General features: G+C 38.7%; 1 pseudogene; it reads left to right on the top strand.

Annotated features, from left to right (window-relative positions):
• The first annotated feature begins 1,589 nt into the window (after positions 1-1,589).
• On the top strand, positions 1,590-19,028 carry LOC149123259 (inducible T-cell costimulator pseudogene; annotated as a pseudogene).
• Positions 19,029-20,377: the final 1,349 nt, after the last annotated feature.

Below are 20,377 nucleotides of genomic sequence, written 5' to 3'. Positions count from 1 at the left end.
CAGTTATCTTCATTGTATGACAATAAATCCATTCAATAAAGGTTAACAAATGCATTAAAAGTGCAAATAATCACTATGGTATGCTTGCTGGTTTTATTTATGATGATGTATTGATCATCTCTGTCAGGTACTGTGATAGATATGTCTATTGGAAAATATAATTTCATTTCCCAAAAAGGCTAGCAAGTTAAAACCCTTCTGCAATTATGAAGTCATCCTCTGATAACTTACTGAGTCATTTCTTGGTGTCAAAATCAAGAACCAATTATCTGTTTGACTTGGAGATATTAGGTCCCTGTGGTACTATGAAGAAAATTATTTAGTGCCTTTCAGCTAGTGAAATGATGATTGGTGGGTCTGTTTGTTGAACAAAAGGGCGGGGAGGGGAAGAGCACACATTAGCTATAAGGTTGTAGCTATCTCATTGGAGGTAGTCATTTCAGTCTTTGGAATTAATTCTAGAATTTAATGATAACTTTAAGATTGTGTAAAAAGTGGTTAGTAAAAAATTTATTTACCTTATTATATAAACATAAGACTATGTTTTAAAACCTTCTTTCCCAGCCAAGATACTCATTTTAATACAAAATGGGAAAATATTCAATACAGTGTCTCCTTTTGGAGGCTTCCTACAAGTGAAAGCAGATTTGTGGGAGATGATTGGGTTTTGAGCAACTTCCTTGCTTCCAAGACAAAACCCACATTGCCTTCGTCTGTCCCTAAAGTGCCAGACCCAAGATACTTTTAAGAAGCTACTGTACTCCACCTGCCTTGGATGAAGCAAGCAGCCCCTTTGCTACCAGAATTCCCCAGAAACAGCATGGGCATTTTCCATGGTAGAGACAGCCCTTGTGAATTCTGCAACTGCAGGAGCTCTGGAGCTCTACTTGCTTGCTCTGTACAATATAGAGAAATTCTCACGGCCTCATATGGCTGTGAGAACCAGTAGCATCTCATACAGAATTCCAGAGTAACAGAACTAAAGAGGCCTCTTCTGAAACTCTTGGCACATGGTGCTGGAAGGCAGGACAGTGCATCATTTTTGCATGCCTTGTAGGCACAAAGGAAAGTTCTCTCCAATATCTGAAGCTCTAAGATTGCTGCTGCTGGTGTTATAAACCCTGGAATAACACTCATCTGTGGGAGTTATACAATCCTATCTTTGTATGCTTCAGGCTGGAATTCAATTCCTGGAATAATTGGCAGTCAACCTGAGAGACCTGGATAAGGACCCCGCTGTATCCTGTATCTCCAGGGCTGTCACTCTGTGTACTGTATTTCAGAGAGTCATGTAAATACACCTAGACCCTAGGGAATGGAGCCTATAAGCATTCCAGTGCTCCAGACCCAGACCTGCTGATACACAACCCTCAGCATAAACTGTATTCACCCTGTAGGACTCAGGGAATGTCTCCTTAACATTTCCCAGCTTGGGACTTGAACTCATGATGCTAAATTTCTGGGTATTAGTCAGGCTAACATATCAGGACCTGGGGAATGTCTTATCCACATAGTATAGTAAAAAGGCCATAAATTTTGCTGCCACAAACACCAGAAATATTCATATTTGCCTGGTAGAAAAGGGTAGCATGACCAGAACTGTGGATACGGACATCACAAACCCCAGTATGGCTGACAACTCTAGGGACTAAGAACCTATGGAAGCTCATGCCACTTCAAAGTCATACTGTAACATCCACAAAAGGCTGAAGAACGGAAACCTGTGGCACATGTAGACAATGCTGACACTGATTACTAATGAAGAAATCAAGTCTCAAAAACTTCAAAAGATTGAAATCATACCATGCGCCTACCTTCTCAGACTGAAATCAATCTAACTAGACATCAATAATAATAAAAAAGGGCACTGGAAAGTTCGCAGGTACATGAAAATTAAACAACATGATGACCAATGCATCATTTTAAAAAATTAAAAAGAGGTCAGAAAATTTCTTAAAACAAATGAATATGAAAACACAACATATCAAAGCATAGAACACAGCAAAAGCAGTATTAAGAGGAAATTTTATAATGACAAGTGCTTACATTTAAATTTGAAAGATCTTAAATAAATGGTCTAATGCTGCATCTCAAAAACCCAGAAAAAGTGGCCAGCACTGTGGTGCAGTGGTTTAACACCCTGGCCTGAAGTGCTGGCATCCCATATGGGCACCGGTTGGAGACCCGGCTGCTCCACTTTCTATCCAGCTCTTCTTCTTCTTCTTCTTCTTCTTCTTCTTCTTCTTCTTCTTCTTCTTCTTCTTCTTCTTCTTTTTTTTTTGGACAGGCAGAGTTAGACAGTGAGAGAGAGAGAGATAGAGACAGTTATAGACAGTGAAAGAGAGAGACAGAAGGGTCTTCCTTCTGTTGGTTCACTCCCCTATTGGCTGCCACAACTGGTGCTGTGCCAATCTGAAGCCAGGAGCCAGATGCTTCCTCCCAGTCTCCCATGTGGGTGCAGGGACCCACGCACTTGGGTCATTCTCCATTACCCTCCCGGGCCACAGCAGAGAGATGGACTAGAAGAGGAGCAACTGGGACTAGTACCCGGTGCCCCAACCAGGACTAGAACCTGAGGTGCCAGCGCCACAGGTGGAGGATGAGCCAAGTGAGCCATGGTGCCGGCCTCTATCCAGCTCTTTGCTATGGCCTGGGAAAGCAGTAGAATATGGCCCAAGTCCTTGGGAACCTGCACCTGTGTGGGAGACCTGGAAGAAGCTCCTGGCGTCAGATCGGCACAGCACTGGTCGTTATGGCCAATTGGGGAGTGAACCAGTGAATGGAAGACCTCTCTCTCTGCCTCTTCTCTCTGACTTTCAAAAAAAAAAAAAAAAAAAAAACCCTGACTTTCAAAAAAATATATAAATCTTTAAAAAAAAAAAACACAGAAAAAGAAAAATAAGCCAGAGGCAAAAATTAGCAGGGCACAAGAAAAAATAAATATAAGAACAGTCATAAATGAAATTGAAACTAAAAGAATATTAGAGATATAAAACAAATAGCTGGTTCTTTAAGAAGATAAACAAAATAGAAAAGCCTTTATCCAGAGTAACAAAAGAAAGAAGAAAAAAACCTCAATAAATAAAATTTGAGAAGAAAAGTAGATGTTACAGTTGATACTACAGAATATGATGGGTCATAAAAAGCTGCTATGAACTGTGTGTTAACAAATTAAAAGCCTCAAGTAAATTCCTGAATATGTGTAACATATTAAGATTAAACAAGGAAGATATAGAAAATATAAATAGGCCATAGGAAGAAATACTACTGAAGTAATTAATAAAAGTTTCCCAACAAAGAAAACCCTAAATTCTATAAAACATTTAAAAAGGAATAGCTCAAATACTCTTCAAATTATTGCAAAATATTTTAGAGTATACAAAACTGTAAGGGGCCAGCACTGTGGCAGAAGCAGGTAAAGCCCTGGCCTGAATGCCAGCATCCCACATGGGTGCCAATTTGAAAATTTGAAGCCTGGCAGCTCCACTTCAGATCCAGCTCTCTGCTAATGGCTTTAGAAAGCAGTAAAAGATGACCCAAGTCCTTGGACCCCTGCACCCATGAGGAAAACCCAGAAGAAGCTCCTGGCTCCTGTCTTAGGATTGGCTCAGCCCTGGCCATTGCAGCCATTTGGGAAGTAAACCAATGGATGAAAGACTCTTTCTTGCTCACTCTTGCTTTTGCTATTTCTCTTACCCCTCCCCCGCCTCTGTGTAACTGCCTTTCAAGTAAATAAATACTTTTAAAAAAGAAAACTATAAAATACTTTTCAGAAAGCTGGCATTACCAATACCAGTACCAAAGACACAACACAAAAAATAAAACTACAGACCAGTATGCTTGATGAACATAAATGCAGAAGTTTTCAACAAAACATTAGTAAACCAAATCCAAAGCTACACCAGTGGTTATATGTTACAGTAAGTTTGATTTAATCTAAAGATGCAAGGGTGATTCAACATTTGGAAATCAAAAACCTCATAAATCACATCAACAGAATGAGGGAAAAATCATGTGAGCATTTTAACAGACACAGAAAGCAGTTGATAAAATCGAATATCTCTATAATAAAAAAAATCCTCTACAAACTAGAATAAAAAGAACACATCTCAAAATTATAAAGCCTTTATGAGACAGACCAACAGCTACTTTTATACTGAAAAATATAAAGCAGAAATCACTTCTTTTCAAATATGGAATAAGAGAAAAATGTCCATTTTTCACCAGTCTTATTCAGTATATTGTTGGAAGTACTAGCAAGAACATTTTGGAGGGAAAATAAATAAGGTAATTAAAATTGGAAAGTAGTAATTCAAAATCGCCATATTTGGGACCAGCTCTGTGGCATCGTGGGTAAAGCCACCGCCTGCAGCATGAGCATCCCATATGGTCACCAGTTGGATTCTTGGATACTCCACTCATGATCCACCTCTCTACTGATGCACCTGGGAAAGCAGCAGAGGACGGACCAAGTGCTTGGGCCCCTGCACCCATGTGGGAGACTTGGATAAATCTCTAGCTCCTGGCTTCAGACTGAACCAGGCCTGGTTGTTGCAGCCATTTGAGGAATGAACAAATAGATGGAATATTTCTCTTTCTATGCCTTGCCCTCTCTGTAATTGCCTTTCAAATAAATAAATAAACTTTTAAAATTAACATTTGCAAATTTCATGATGTTGTACCTGGATGAAAACCAAGCACTACAGCAAAAAGCTGTTAGAATTTATAAATCAGTTCAGTGAAATCACAGTTACAAAGGGAGCAAACCAAAACAGTAGGATTTTTATGTACCAACAATGATCTCACTGAAAGAGACATCAGGTTTGAAATCCCATTCACAATATCACAAACACAATCCAATATTTAGGAATAAATTTAACCAAAGAAATGAAAGATCTCTACAATAAAATTTATAAAATATTGATGAAAGAAATCATCAAGGACATAAAAATGTGAAGATATTTCTTGCTCATGGATTGTAAGACTTATTGTCATTAAGAATCTATAGCATCTTAAGTATGCATTCCGTGCAATCTCTGTCAATATACCAATGACATTCTTTATAGAAGTAGAAAAACAATCCAAAAATATGTATTAAAATACCCAAAATAGCAAAGTAAACTTGAGCAAAAAAGCAAAAACAAAAACAAAAACATGCTGGACAGACACAGAAAGACTAATACCACAGGTTCTCCTTCATATGTGGGAGCTAAAATCACCAAAAAGAAATGCCTGTATCAATTTTGATGAAAATACAATGTTTTCTCAAACTTCATTTAAAATCTTTGTCAAACAAACTGATAGGAATTATGTACTACTGTATATTTTTTTAAATAACACTTGAAGATATTACATAGATTAGTCCTTCCTTGTTTCATTTCTCGTATGGGTGTGCATTTTCTAGTCTGTCTGTGTCCTTTAAAATTGTTTCCTATTTGTGTCTTCTTTGTTTTTTTTGGGTGGGGAAGGGTTTATTTATTATTATTTTTTATTTAATGAATATAAATTTCCAAAGTACAGCTTATGGATTACCATGGCTTCCCCCGCATAACGTCCCTCCCACCCACAACCCTCCCCTTTCCCACTCCCTCTCCCCTTCCATTCACATCAAGATTCATTTTCGATTCTCTTTATATACAGATCAGTTTAGCATACATTAAGTAAAGATTTCAACAGTTTGCTCCCACACAGAAACATAAAATGAAAAATAATAGATGATTTTATAAATGATGATGAAATCAGATCAGACCTATTGTCATGTTTAATCCCAGTGAGAGTCAAGTTGGGAATTGATAATTTCTTTTTTTTTATTTTACAGAAGATCAGTTTAGTATACATTAAGTAAAGATTTCAACAGTTTGCACCCCCATAGAAACACAAAGTGAAATATACTGTTTGAGTACTCGTTATAGCATTAAATCTCAGTGTACAGCACATTAAGGACAGAGATCCTATATGAGGAGTAAGTGCACAGTGACTCCTGTTGTTGACTTTACAAATTGACACTCCTGTTTATGGCATCAGTAATCTCCCTATGCTCCAGTCATGAGTTTCCAAAGCTATGGAAGCCTTTTGAGTTCTCCGACTCTTATCTTGTTTAGACAAGGTCATAGTCAAAGTGGAGGTTCTCTCCTCCCTTCAGAGAAAGGCACCTCCTTCTTTGAAGAGCTGTTCTTTCCACTGGGATCTCACTCACAGAGATCTTTCATTTAGGTTTTTTTTTTTTTTTTGCCAGAGTGTCTTGGCTTTTCATGCCTGAAATATTCTCATGGGCTTTTCAGCCAGATCCGAATGCCTTTAGGGCTGATTCTGAGGCCAGAGTGCTGTTTAGGACATCTGCCATTCTATGAGTCTGCTGTGTATCTCGCTTCTCATGTTGGATCACTCTCCCCTTTATTTATTCTATTTGTTAGTATTAGCAGGTACTAGACTTGTTTATGTGATCCCTTTAACTCTTAGTCCTTTCATTATGATCAATTGTGAAATGAAATTGATCACTTGGAACAGTGAGATGGCATTGGTACATGCCACCTTGATGGGATTGAATTGGATTCCCCTGGTATGTTTCTAACTCTACCATTTGGGGCAAGTCAGCTTGAGCATGTCCCAAATTGTACATCTCTTCCCTCTCTTATTCCCACTCTTATGTTTAACAGGGATCACATTTCAGTTAAATTTCAACACTTAAGAATAACTGTGTATTAATTACAGAATTAAACCAGTCATATTAAGTAGAACAGACAAAAAATACTGAGAGGGATAATGTATTAAGTTGTTCATTAACAGTCAGGGCTATGCTGATCAAGTCACCGTTTCTCATAGTGTCCATTTCACTTCAACAGGTTTCCTTTTTGGGGTTCAGTCAGTTGTCACCGATCAGGGAGAACATATGATATTTGTCCGTTTGGGACTGGCTTATTTCACTCAGCATGATGTGTTCCAGATTCCTCCATTTTGTTGCAAATGACCGGATTTCATTGTTTCTTACTGCTGTATAGTATTCTAAAGAGTACATATCCCATAATTTCTTTATCCAGTCTACCGTTGATGGGCATTTAGGTTGGTTCCAGGTCTTGGCTATTGTGAATTGAGCTGCAATAAACATTAGGGTGCAGACCGCTTTTTTGTTTGCCAATTTAATTTCCTTTGGGTAAATTCCAAGGAGTGGGATGGCTGGGTCGAACGGTAGGGTTATATTCAGGTTTCTGAGGAATCTCCAAACTGACTTCCATAGTGGCTTGACCAGTTTGCATTCCCACCAACAGTGGGTTAGTGTCCCTTTTTCCCCACATCCTCACCAGCATCTGTTGTTGGTAGATTTCTGTATGTGAGCTATTCTAACTGGGGTGAGGTGAAACCTCATTGTGGTTTTGATTTGCATTTCCCTGATTGCTAGTGATCTTTAACATTTTTTCCTGTGCCTGTTGGCCATTTGGATTTCCTCTTTTGAAAAATGTCTATTGAGGTCCTTGGCCCATCCCTTAAGTGGGTTGTTTGTTTTGTTGTTGTGGAGTTTCTTGATCTCTTTGTAGATTTGGTTATTAAGCCTTTATCTGTTGCATAGTTTGCAAATATTTTTTCCCATTCTGACGGTTGTCTCTTCACTCTCCTGAATGTTTCTTTTGCAGTACAGAAACTTCTCAATTTGATGCAATCCCAATAGTTGATTTTGGCTTTGATTGCCTGTGCCTCCCAGGTCTTTTCCAGAAACTCTTTGCCTGCGCCAATATCTTGAAGGTTTTCTCCAATGTTCTCTAATAACTTGATGGTGTCAGGTCATAGATTTAGGTCGTTAATCCATGTTGAGTGGATTTTTGTGTAAGGTGTAAAGTGGGGGTCTTGCTTAATGCTTCTGCACGTGGAAATCCAGTTTTCCCAGCACCATTTATTGAATAGACTGTCCTTGCTTCAGGAATTGGTTTTAGATCCTTCATCAAATGTAAGTTTGTTGTAGAAGTTTGGGTTGGTTTCTGGTGTTTCTATTCTGTTCCATAGGTCTATCCATCTGTTTCTGTACCAGTACCATGCTGTTTTGATTACAACTGCCCTGTAGTATGTCCTGAAATCTGGTATTGTGATGCCTCTGGCTTTGTTTTTGTTGTACAAGATTGCTTTAGCTATTCGAGGTCTCTTGTGCCTCCATATAAATTTCAGCATCATTTTTTCTAGATCTGCGAAGAATGTCTTTGGTATCCTGACTGGAATTGCATTGAATCTATAAATTGCTTTTGGGAGAATGGACATTTTGATGATGTTGATTCTTCCAATCCATGAGCATGGAAGATTTTTCCATTTCTTGGTATCCTCTTCTATTTCTTTCTTTAAGGTTTTGTAATTCTCATCGTAGAGATCTTTAACATCGTTGGTTAAGTTTATTCCAAGGTATTTGATTGTTTTTGTAGCTGATGTGAATGGGATTGATCTTAGCAGTTCTTTCTCAGTCATGGCATTGCTTGTGTATACAAAGGCTGTTGATTTTTGTGCATTGATTTTATATCCTGCCACTTTGCCAAACTCCTCTATGAGTTCCCATAGTCTCTTAGTAGAGTTCTTTGGATCCTCTAAGTAAAGAATCATATCATCTGCAAAGAGGGATAGTTTGACTTCTTCCTTCTCAATTTGTATTCCTTTAATTTCTTTTTCTTGTCTGATGGCTCTCGCTAAAACTTCCAGAACTATGTTAAATAGCAATGGTGAGAGTGGGCATCCCTGTCTGGTGCCAGACCTCAGTGGAAATGCTTCCAACTCTTCCCCATTCAATAGGATGCTGGCCGTGGGTTTTTCATAAATTGCTTTGATTATATTGAGGAATGTTCCTTCTATACCCAATTTGCTTAGAGTTTTCATTATGAAAGGGTGTTGAATTTTATCGAATGCTTTCTCGGCATCTATTGAGATAATCATATGGTTTTTCTTCTGCAGTCTGTTAATGTGGTGAATCACATTGATTGATTTGCAAATGTTGAACCATCCCTGCATACCAGGGATAAATCCCACTTGGTCTGGGTGGATGATTTTTCGGATGTGTTGTTGTATTCTATTGGCCAGAATTTTATTGAGGATTTTTGCGTCTATGTTCATCAGGGGTATTGGTCTATAATTTTCTTTCAGTGCTGCATCTTTCTCTGGTTTAGGGATTAAGGTGATGCTGGCTTCATAGAAAGAATTTGGGAGGATTCCCTCTTTTTTGATTGTTCTGAATAGTTTGAGCAGAAATGGGATTAGTTCTTCTTTAAATGTCTGGTAGAATTCAGCAGTGAATCCATCTGGTCCTGGGCTTTTCTTTGTTGGGATGGCCTTTATTACTGTTTCAATTTCTGTTTCAGTTATGGGTCTATTTAGGTTTTCTATTTCTTCATGGTTCAATTTTGGTAGATTGCATGTGTCCAGGAATCTATCCATTTTTGATAGATTTTCTTGTTTGCTGGCATACAAGTCCTGGTAGTAATTTCTGATGATTCCTTTTATTTCTGTGGTGTCTGTTGTTACGTTTCCTTTTTCATCTCTGATTTTATTGATTTGGGTCTTTTTTTTAGTTAGTTGGGCCAATGGGGTGTCAATTTTGTTTATTTTTTCAAAAAACCAGCTCCTCGTTTGGCTGATTTTTTGTAATTTTTTTTTTTTTGGATTCAATCCTGTTAATTTCTTCTCTGATTTTAATTATTTCTCTTTTCCTACTAGATTTGGGTTTGGTTTACTGCAGTTTTTCTAGGTCCTTGAAATGCGCTGAAAGCTCATTTATTTGGTACCTTTCCAATTTCTTGATATAGGCACCTATTGCTATAAACTTGCCTCTCAATACTGCTTTTGCTGTATCCCATAAGTTTTGATATGTTGTGTTGTTATCCTCATTTACTTCCAGAAGGTTTTTGATTTCTCTTTTGATTTCTTGAATGACCCAGTGTTCATTCAGGAGCATGTTGTTCAGTCTCCATGTGTTTGCATACTCCCTGGGGTTTCCTGAGTTGCTAATTTCCAGCTTCATTCCGCTGTGGTCTGAGAAGCTGCATGGTATGATTCTAATTCTTTTGAATTTGCTGAGACTTGCTTTATGGCCTAGTATGTGATCAATCCTAGAGAAGGTTCCATGCACTGCTGAGAAGAATGTGAAGTCGTAAATGTAGGATTGAAAGTTCTGTAGATATCTGTTAGATCCATTTGGGCAATAGTGTCAATTAAATCTGCTGTTTCCTTGTTGATCTTCTGTCCGGATGATCTGTCTATTTCTGAGAGTGGAGTATTGAAGTCCCCCAGTACTATTGTATTGGAATCTAAGTCTCCCTTTAAGTCCCTTAACATATCTTTTAAATAGACCGGTGCCCTGTAATTAGGTGCATATGCATTTATAATAGTTACATCTTCCTGTTGAATTGAACCCTTAATCATTATATAGTGCCCCTCTTTGTCTCTCTTAACAGTTTTTGTATTAAAGTTTATTTTGTCTGATATTAATATGGCTACACCTGCTTTTTTTTTTGTTTCTGTTGGCATGGAATATCTTTTTCCAACCTTTCACTTTCAGTCTGCATGCCTCTTTGTTAGAGAGATGTGTTTCTTGTAGGCAACAAATAGTTGGGTTGTGTTCCTTGAGCCTATCAGCTAATTGGTGTCTTTTAACTGAAGAGTTAAGACCATTAATGTTTAATGTGATTATTGATACATAGTGACTTTGCCCTGACATTTTCCCAGAGATATTTTCTAGTATATGCTTTGAGCTTCCCATGCTCTTTTACTGGTGGTTTTTCTTCCTTTAGCTTCTTTCATATTCATGGCCGTGTTTCTGTGTTTCTGTGTGTAGCACATCTTTAAGTATCTTTTGCAGGGCCGAGTGGCCACAAAGTCTTTCAATTTCTGTTTGCTATGAAAGGTCTTTATTTCACCTTCATTCACAAATGAGAGCTTTGCAGGAGATAATATTCTGGGCTGGCAATTTTTCTCTCTTAGCACCTGTGCTATGTCTCACCATTCCCTCCTAGCCTGTAGTGTTTCTGATGAGAAGTCTGCTGTGAGTCTAATTGGAGATCCTCTGAGAGTAATCTGACGTTTCTCTCTTGCACATTTTAGGATCTTTATGTTTCACTGTGGTAAGTTTAATTGCCACGTGTCGTGGTGAGGATCTCTTTTGGTCATGTTTATTGGGGGTTCTATGAGCTTCCTGTACTAGTACTTCTCTGTCCTTCTCCAAACCTGGAAAGTTCTCTGCTAGTATCTCACTAAAAAGGCCTTCTAATCCTTTCTCTCTCTCCATGCCTTCAGGAACTCCTAGAACTCGAATGTTGGTTTTTTAATAGTATCCTGAAGATTCCCCACAATATTTTTTGGATTTCTAATTTCCTCTTCTTTTCTTTGGTTTGACTGTATGTTTTCCTGTGCTCTGTCTTCTAAGTCCGATATTCTCTCTTCTGCTTCACCGATTCTGTTTTTAAGGCTCTCTAATGTGTTTGTCCTTTGATCTATTGAGCTCTTCATTTCATTTTGATTTCTCTTCACTATCACACTTTCCTGTTCTACTAGTTTCTGTGTTTCATTTTGACTCTTCCTTAAAATTTCATTTTCACGAGAGAGATTTTCAATCTTGTCCATTAAGGATTTCTGTAGTTCAAGGATTTGCTTTTGAAAACTTCTAAATGTTCTTATCATAAATTTTTGAAATCCGTATCTTGCATTTCTTCTATCTCATCATCTTCATAATCTTGGCTTGGGGTGTTTTGTTTATTTGGAGGCATCATAGTGTCATCGTTGATCTTGTTCCCTCGATTTTTGTGTTTGTTGCTTGGCATAGTTAATTCTTCTTTCAACACTGTGTGTTTTTTTTTTTTATTTTATACTATGTCTGTGTTAAGTGGACTGCCTGCTGTTGGAGGAGCCTTGGAGGCTTGAGATGGGTGTGGCCTGAGAGCTCTGCTTGGTTCTTCCAGGTTACGGGTGTGCAAAGGTGACACCCTCAGGTTATGTGTGGTAAATCTCTCTCTATTTATTTATTTATTTATTTATTTTATGTGTTTATTCAGGAAGTAAGTAATACCGCATGGCTGTGCAGAATTGATGGTATTTAGCTTCCGATTTCTGGCTTCTACCCAAAGAGTCTGTGCAGGCTCTGTTTCTCCTCTGGACTCCCACTGGGTTTCCTAGGCTATTGAATTGTAGCAACTCAGTTCCTTAGCTCTCCCCTGTTGTTATGTACATCCGGAGTGCTGCCTGCTCTTTGTCTTTTGCTCACCTTTGCAAGATTGTCGGAGAGAGAAACTCGTCTGTACCAGTACCCCCCCACCTTTTTTCCTTCTCTCCTGTAGTCAGTCTGGTGAACTTTCCTGCTCCCCTCTAGATTCTGACCACCGTTTCCCCGCCAATGTCTCGGGTTACTGAGCTCACCTCCCCTTCCAGCACCGATGTGTGGACTTGGAGCCCTGGGCGTCCCTGCTCTCCCCGCTGGTGTCTGTGTGACATCCACTCCCCTTCCCGCACTAGCGCGCAGACCCTGCAGCTCCCGCGGCTTGGCTTCCGCGCGGTGGGTGACCTTGTTCTCCCAGTAGGTCCTCCGAGTCACAGCCACTAGATCTGGAAGAGTTTCCTCTGCAATTTTTTCCTGATTCTTTTTCTGAGGCTACCGTAACTCCACTTTTATTAAACCAAATTTTCCCGGACTGTTGGTGCGCACCCTCACTATTCCGCCATCTTGGCTCTGCCCTCCTATTTGTGTCTTCTTTGTACATAGCAATTCTGTTGATTAGATGGATAGATAGATATGTCTCATTTAAAATAATTTTTAATGTTTTTCTTTATTAATTTGAAAGGCAGAGTTACAGAGAGAGAGAGAAAGAGGAGAGAGAGAGAGAGAGAGAGAGAGAGAGAGAGAGAGAATCTTCCATCTACTGCTTCACTCTCTAAATGGCTACAACAACTAAACTAGGCCAGGCCACAGCCAGCCAGAAACCAGGAACTTCTTCTGGTCTCCCACATGGGTTCAGGGGTCCAAGAACATGGGGCATCTTCCACAGCTTTCCCAGGCTATTAGCAGGGAGCTGGATCAGAAATGGAGGTACCAGGACTCAAACTGGTACCCATTTGGAATGCTGGCTTTGCAGGCAGTAGCTTTACATGCTATGCCACAATGCCAAGCCCTATATTGATCTTGTACCTAGCAATCTGTGTCATTTCATTTTTCAATAAAGGTCGAGGCATCATAGTACCTGATTCAAAGCATATTACAAAGTTTCAGTAATAACATAAAATTGTCAAATAGATCAATGGAAGAAAATAAAATGTCCAGAAATCACTTCATGTGCATTCAGGCAACTGATTTTTGACCAAAGTTCCATAGAATGTACATTTAAAAAGGGGTAGTGTTTTCAATAAACAGTTCTTCAAAACTAAAGTGTGTGTGTGTGGTATTAACCTTTCATTATATATAAAATCAACTCAAGGTGGATCAAAAACCTAAATTTAAGATTTTAATCTATGGCTCTGAACTTTCTGAAAGAAAATATAGGGGGAAACTTTCCAAGATATTTGTGTAACATGATGACTTCTTGGATAAGACCCCCAAAACACTGACAAATGAAGAACTAGACAAATGAATTTATATCAAACTCAGAAGCTTCTGCACAGCAAGAGAAGCAATCAGGGAGTTAAGAGAAGTCTGAAAAATTGGGAAAAAATATTTGCAAGCTCCAACAAATGGTTAATATGAGAGTATATCCGTAACTCAAAAATCAATCCAGTTTAAAAATGAGCAAAGAGGGGCTGGCACTGTGGCACAGCAGGTTAACACCCTGGCCTGAAGTGCCGGCATCCTATATGGATGTCAGTTCGAGACCCAGCTGCTCCATTTCCAATCCAGCTCTCTGCTATTGGCTGGGAAAGCAGTGGAAGATGACCCAAGTCCTTGGGCCCCTGCACACATGTGAGAGACCTAGAGGAAGCTTCTGGCTCCTGGCTTCAGATTGGCACAGCTCCAGCCATTGTGGCCAATTGGGGAGTGAACCATTGGATGGAGGACCTCTCTCTCTCTCTGACTCCCTGCCTCTCCTCTCTCTGTGTAACTCAGACTTTCAAATAAATAAATACATATTTAAAAAATGAGCAAAGGACCTGAATAGACAGTTCTCAAAAGTATAAATGCAAATGATCAACACACACACTCACACACACACACATATATATGCTCAATAATGTTAGCTATCAGGGAAGTGCAAATTAATATCACTTCACCCTTATCACAATGAATATTATCCAAAAAGGAGAGAGCATTAATATGCTGGTGAGGATATAGAAAAAGTAGAATTTTGTACACTGTTATCAGGAGTGTGCTTTATACAGTCACCATTGAAAACAATATTGAGATGTCCTAGAAATCTAGAAATAGAATTTCCATATGATCCAATGATCCCAACACTGAGTATTATCCAAAATATTTAAACTCATTGTATCAAAGAGATTCTTCTCCACCATGTTTATAGCAGAACTGTTCACAATAACCAAAATATGGAATCAACCAAATATGCTTAATAAGATGAATGGATAAAGAAAATGGGATATATATTCACAATGAACTATTACTCAACTATAAAAAGAATGAAGTCCTGTCATTTGTAGCAAAATGGGTGCTACAAATAGAGAACATAACATTGAGTGAAATAAGCCAGACTCAGAGACACAAAAACTGCTTGTTCTCCTTTGCATGTGGAAGTTAATATTAAAAGAAAAACTTATTCTGAACACAGAATGTTAATTGACAGACTCTGGGCTGGGTGGAAGAGATAAAAGAAATTTGGGTTAAAAAGTTTATAAACATAGCTGTGGTTCATTAATTGTGATAAGTATATAAGTATAATGATATGAGATATTATTAGGGGATATTAGATATTATTAGGGGATAAGGGGCCAGAGATATGGGGAAATTTGTAATGCACCACAAAAATTTTGAGGGAAAGATGTCTATATCTGGAAATATTCTATTAGAACCTTTAAAAATCAAAGATAAAGTTAAAATTCCATAAAGTCTAGAAAAAGTAAAAAATAACTTGAAAATGATGAATTATCAAATGAGTCTAAGATATTTCTAAAAATATGTGTATAATATGGTAGCCAGGAACAGTTGTAGTATTGTGATGGAGTTGGAGACCTCATAATAACAAAGCCAACAAAGATGGCCATGGGATTCTACTGCTAAGATTGACTTGCACTAGGATGTTAATATACAGGTATTAGTATTAACTACAATTTATAAAACAGATGAAAAAGCATGCGGATGATATGAAATAAATAAATGATGATCACTTTGAAAGATGTGAGCAATTTTGTAGGAGCAATATAGAGTGACCAACAGATATAAATGAAATTGTTGAAAACTAAACAATTACAATATATTAAGAAAGAATATAAATTAAAAATTTTCACAAAATTTAAAAATCCACATCAAATACCATTATAAACATGAAGGAAAAGTGTCAGTAACTTGAATTAAACTATTGACACTTTCAGAAATCAAAGATAAATGTCATAGTTCTGGAAAAATTCATAATTGCCATCAAATATGATACTTGGAAAGGGAGAATGACCAAATTTGCCTAAGAAGTCTCTGAAAAATTGTATACATGAAAATTGTCAGAAAAACTTATGCAATTTTGTGGCCAATGAAAGTTTCTTTAAAAACAAAATACAACCCTGTTGGAATAAGATTGAAGTCGGCAAACTCAAAAGGCTTCCATAGCCTTGGAAACTCATGACTAGAGCCTAGGGAGATTACTGATGCCATAAATAAGAGTGTCAAGTTGTTAAGTCAACAACAGGAGTCACTGTGTACTTACTTCTCGTGTGGGATCTGTCCTTAATGTGTTGTACAATGTGAAGTAATGCTATAACTAATACTGAAACAGTATTTTACACTGTGTGTTTCTGTGTGGGTGCAAACAGATGAAATCTTTACTTAATATATACTAAATCTATCTTCTGTATATAAAGATAATTGAAAATGAATCTTGGCCGGTGCCATGGCTCAATAGGCTAATCCTCCACCTTGTGGCGCCGGCACACCAGGTTCTAGTCCCAGGCAGGGCGCCGGATTCTGTCCTGGTTGCTCCTCTTCCAGGTCAGCTCTCTGCTGTGGCCCGGGAGTGCAGTGGAGGATGGCCCAAGTGCTTGGGCCCTGCACCCCATGGGAGACCAGGAGAAGCACCTGGCTCCTGCCTTCAGATCAGTGCGGTGTGCCGGCCACAGCGCGCCGGCCGCATCGGCCATTGGAGGGTGAACCAACAGCAAAAGGAAGACCTTTCTCTCTGTTTCTCTCTCTCACTGTCCACTCTGCCTGTCAAAAAATTTCAAAAAAAAAAAAAAAAAGAAAAAGAAAATGAATCTTGATGTGAATGGAATGGGAGAGGGAGCAGGAGATGGGAGGGGTGCAAGTGGGAGGGAAATTATGGGGGGGAGCCATTGTAATCCATAAACTGTACTTTGGAAATTTATATTTACTAAATTAAAGTTAAAAAAAAAATACAACCAAGATGGCCTCAAGTTCACAGTGGTTAGATTAGCTTTAAACAGGATACCAAGGATACACATGGGTAATATAAGCTCAAACACACACACACAAAATAAATACATAAAAAGAAGATCCAGGTGCTATGAAATAAAATACACTGTGACCAGGGTAAGTAACAATTATTTTCTAGAAGTAATAGCAGAATGACAAGCAAATATGAGGGAAATTACTGGAAATGATAACAATTACCTTAAAAAAGGAAAATGAAATAATTTTCACAAAATGTAAATCAAATGAAGATCATACACTTATCAGAGAAATCTTTAAAATAGATGGATTTTTAACTCATTCTATTGAAACTTTCATATATTAATGGGAAGTTTAGAATTTCATGAAATATAAAAAAGAACCTGAAAAGAACCTAAAAAAAGTACCCGAAAAGAGTGACTATCATGTGGGTCTAAAATGTCTCTGAAAACATGTGTGCATGATGGTTGCTAGCACAACTTATAGAATTTTGATAGAGTTCATGACTTCATAATGAACACTTAACCAACATGGCCATGAATTCACAGTGGCAGGTCTGGAATACACTGGGATATTAAAGAAAAAGACAGGTGATGGTAATCTTAAAGACAGTAATAAAAACATGTTGGATTTTTATGAAATAAAATGATTAGTGTGAGTAGAAATGAGCAATTCAGTAGGAGCCATAATAAACAGACAATGAGATAATGGGAAAGCTAGTGAAAAATAGACTATTATAATACATTAAAAAATATTTTTTAAAAAACAATAAAATTATAAGTCAAAGATTGTGCTGCTTATTAGAATTAACTCAAAATATGTTAGCTTTTAAATCTAGTGAAATTTAAAGTTCCATAACAATCAAGAAATGTACTAAGTATATTACCTGGTACTTGTGAATGACTACATTGGACAAAGATAGCCCTGAAAAATTTTGTATATCAACATCATCAGGACAACTTATAGAACTCTGAGGAAGCTGATGACTCAGCTTCACAGTGTAAGTACTGCCTTCAGCTAAGATACTAAAGATGCTCATAAGTGATATGTCTAAATTCAAAGAAAAGAAAGTTTAAAAGTGATACACACCTTACGATATACAATATATTGTCATTACTGTGAAAAGAAATCAGTAGCTTGGTCAGAACTATAATAAAATGACAGAGATAAAAGGGAAATTGCTGAGAAGTAGCTCATTATAATTACATTTAAAAAACAACCTTTTCTGTAAATGTAAATTAAAGATGGTATCAATTAAGGGAATCTGAAAATGTGCCAGTATTTGTAACTAGTCTTTCACAGCTTTTTTTTTTAAAAAAAGATTCATTTATTTACTTGAAAGAGTTACACAGAGAAAGAAGGAGAGTCCGAGAGAGAGAGAGAGAGAGAGAGAGAGAGAGAGGTCTTCCATCCACTGGTTAACTCTCCATTTGGCCACAACGGCCAGAGTTGCGCCAATCCGAAATGAGGAGCCAGGAACTTCTTTTGGGTTTCCCATGTGGGCCATCTTCTACTGCTTTCACAGGCCATGGCAGAGAGCCGGATTGGAGGAGGAGTAGCCTGGACTGGAACCTGCAGCCATATGGGATGCTGGCACTGCAAGTGGTGGCTTTACCTACTATACCACAGCGCCGGCCCCTGCCACAGCTTTTAAAGCCCAAAGATGGGGCTTGGCAGTGAGGTCTTCAGCAGAGAACTCCAGACACATGAACCTTTCCTTGGCTGTGTTGGAATTGCTTTAAGGAGACATCAATGACTCTGCCAAGTATGAGATGTTTACATTTCAGAATGGAGGTGTTCAAATTTTATGCAAATACCCCGAGATTGTCCTGCAATTCAAAATGCAGCTGCTGACAGGAAGACAAGTCCTCTGTGACCTTAGGCAGACAAAGGAGAGTGGAAACACGGTGTCCATTAAGGCTCTGAAATTCTGTCAATATTAGTTATTCAACAACAGTTTCTCTTTTTTACTATATAATTTGGACAGTTCTCATGCCAGCTATTACTTCTGCAAACTATCAATTTTTGACCCTCCTCCTTTTCAAGTAGAGATTCTCAGAGGAGAATATTTGCATATTTATGAATCACAAGCTCTGTTGCCAGGTGAAGTTCTGGTTACCCATAGGATGTGCAGCTTTTGCGGTAGTCTACATTTTTGAATGCATATTTATTTTTCGGCTTACAAAAGAGAAATATCAATCAAGTGTGCATGACCTGAATAGTGAGTACGTGTTCATAGCAGCAGTGAACACAGCTAAAAAATCTGCACTGACAGAACTCTCAGGCACCTGGGCATGGCACACATTGGTCGGGTCTCCTCAACTTGAAGTGAGAGAGTCCCTTGTTTCCTCGACTAGAGTCCGACTTGACTTGATTGGACCACATCCATCTCCTGCTCATGTTTTGTTCATTCTGCACCAGTGACTCTAAAAGCCAGCAGGATTTGCACAGATTTCCTTGGTGCTGCTGCTTTCTCAGAATAAACACCTTCTTGCAACTAGCTTTATAGAAAGCCCATCTCATATGCACTCAACAAACAGACCTCACTGGGAAGGAATCCCTTTGTCTAGGCCTACTTTTAGCAATGCAGTAAAACAACTTTTATTTTTTTTATTTAAAGCAGCCATTTTTTTTCTTTAAAGCACAGCCAGCACTGTGCTGTAGCAGATAAAGCCGTCACCTGCAATGCCAGCATCCCATATGGGTTCCGGTTCAAGTCCCGGCTGCTCCATTTTCAGTCCAGCTCTCTGCTATGGCCTGGAAAAGCAGTAGAAACTGGTTCAAGTCCTGAGCCTCTAAACCCATGTAGGAGACCTGGAAGAAGCTCCTGGATCCTGGCTTCGGATCAGCTCAGCTCTGGCCATTGTGGCCATCTGGGGAGAGAACCAGTGGATGGAAGACCTCTCTCTCTGTCTCTCTTTTTCTGTCTCTCTTTCTCTCTCTCTCTCCTTCCTCTCTCTCTCTGCCTCTGCCTCTCTGTAACTCTGCCTTTCAAATAAGTAAATAAATCTTTTTAAAAAATACTATCAGGAACATTCAGATACTTAGTAAAAATCTGATTGAGTTTTTAGGTTAATAAATTCTCCTTGATTTTGGCCAACGCTGCGGCTCACTAGGCTAATCCTCCACCTTGCAGCGCCGGCACACCGGGTTCTAGTCCCAGTCGGGGCACTGGATTCTGTCCCGGTTGCCCCTCTTCCAGGCCAGGTCTCTGCTGTGGCCAGGGAGTGCAGTGGAGGATGGCCCAAGTGCTTGGGCCCTGCACCCGCATGGGAGACCAGGAGGAAGCACCTGGCTCCTGGCTTTGGATTGGCACAGCGTGCTGACCATAGCGGCCATTTGGGGAGTGACCCAACAGAAGGAAGACCTTTCACTCTGTCTCTCTCTCTGTCTAACTCCACCTGTCAAAACACAAAAAAGACAGTTACTGCTTGTTGTTGCTGCTGTTTATTTTAGCCAACCTTCCTGGAATATTCTTTGTATGTTAACCACTTAAATCTCTGTTAATTTTGTTAGTTTATAGCTAATTATCAGACAAAAATTTTCTTAAATTTCTTAAACTACTTATTACCCTATTATTATTTTCTTAAATTTCTTCAACTATTTATTGCCCTATTAAACTCTGTGTGTGTGCTGACACATGCTTTTATCACTACAGAGTAAACAGCTCTGCCTTAGCAACCACTTCCTGTTTGCACACTCCATCAAGTCCAAACAGAGGTGAGAGTTCTATGGCTGCTCATTTTCTCAGTCTGCAAAAAACTGCACAAATGTGTGGCCTTCTAGATCTCTGGGAACATTTAGAAGATTTTCAAAGCCCACTATAGTTATCTCATTTCCCATATTTTCACTTTACATTTTTTGGTCAGC

Source organism: Oryctolagus cuniculus, chromosome 12 (assembly GCF_051225735.1).
Source record: "Oryctolagus cuniculus isolate XC-2025 breed Fujian yellow rabbit chromosome 12, ASM5122573v1, whole genome shotgun sequence".
Taxonomy (NCBI): domain Eukaryota; kingdom Metazoa; phylum Chordata; class Mammalia; order Lagomorpha; family Leporidae; genus Oryctolagus; species Oryctolagus cuniculus.
This window is presented reverse-complemented; position numbering and strand designations above follow the sequence as displayed.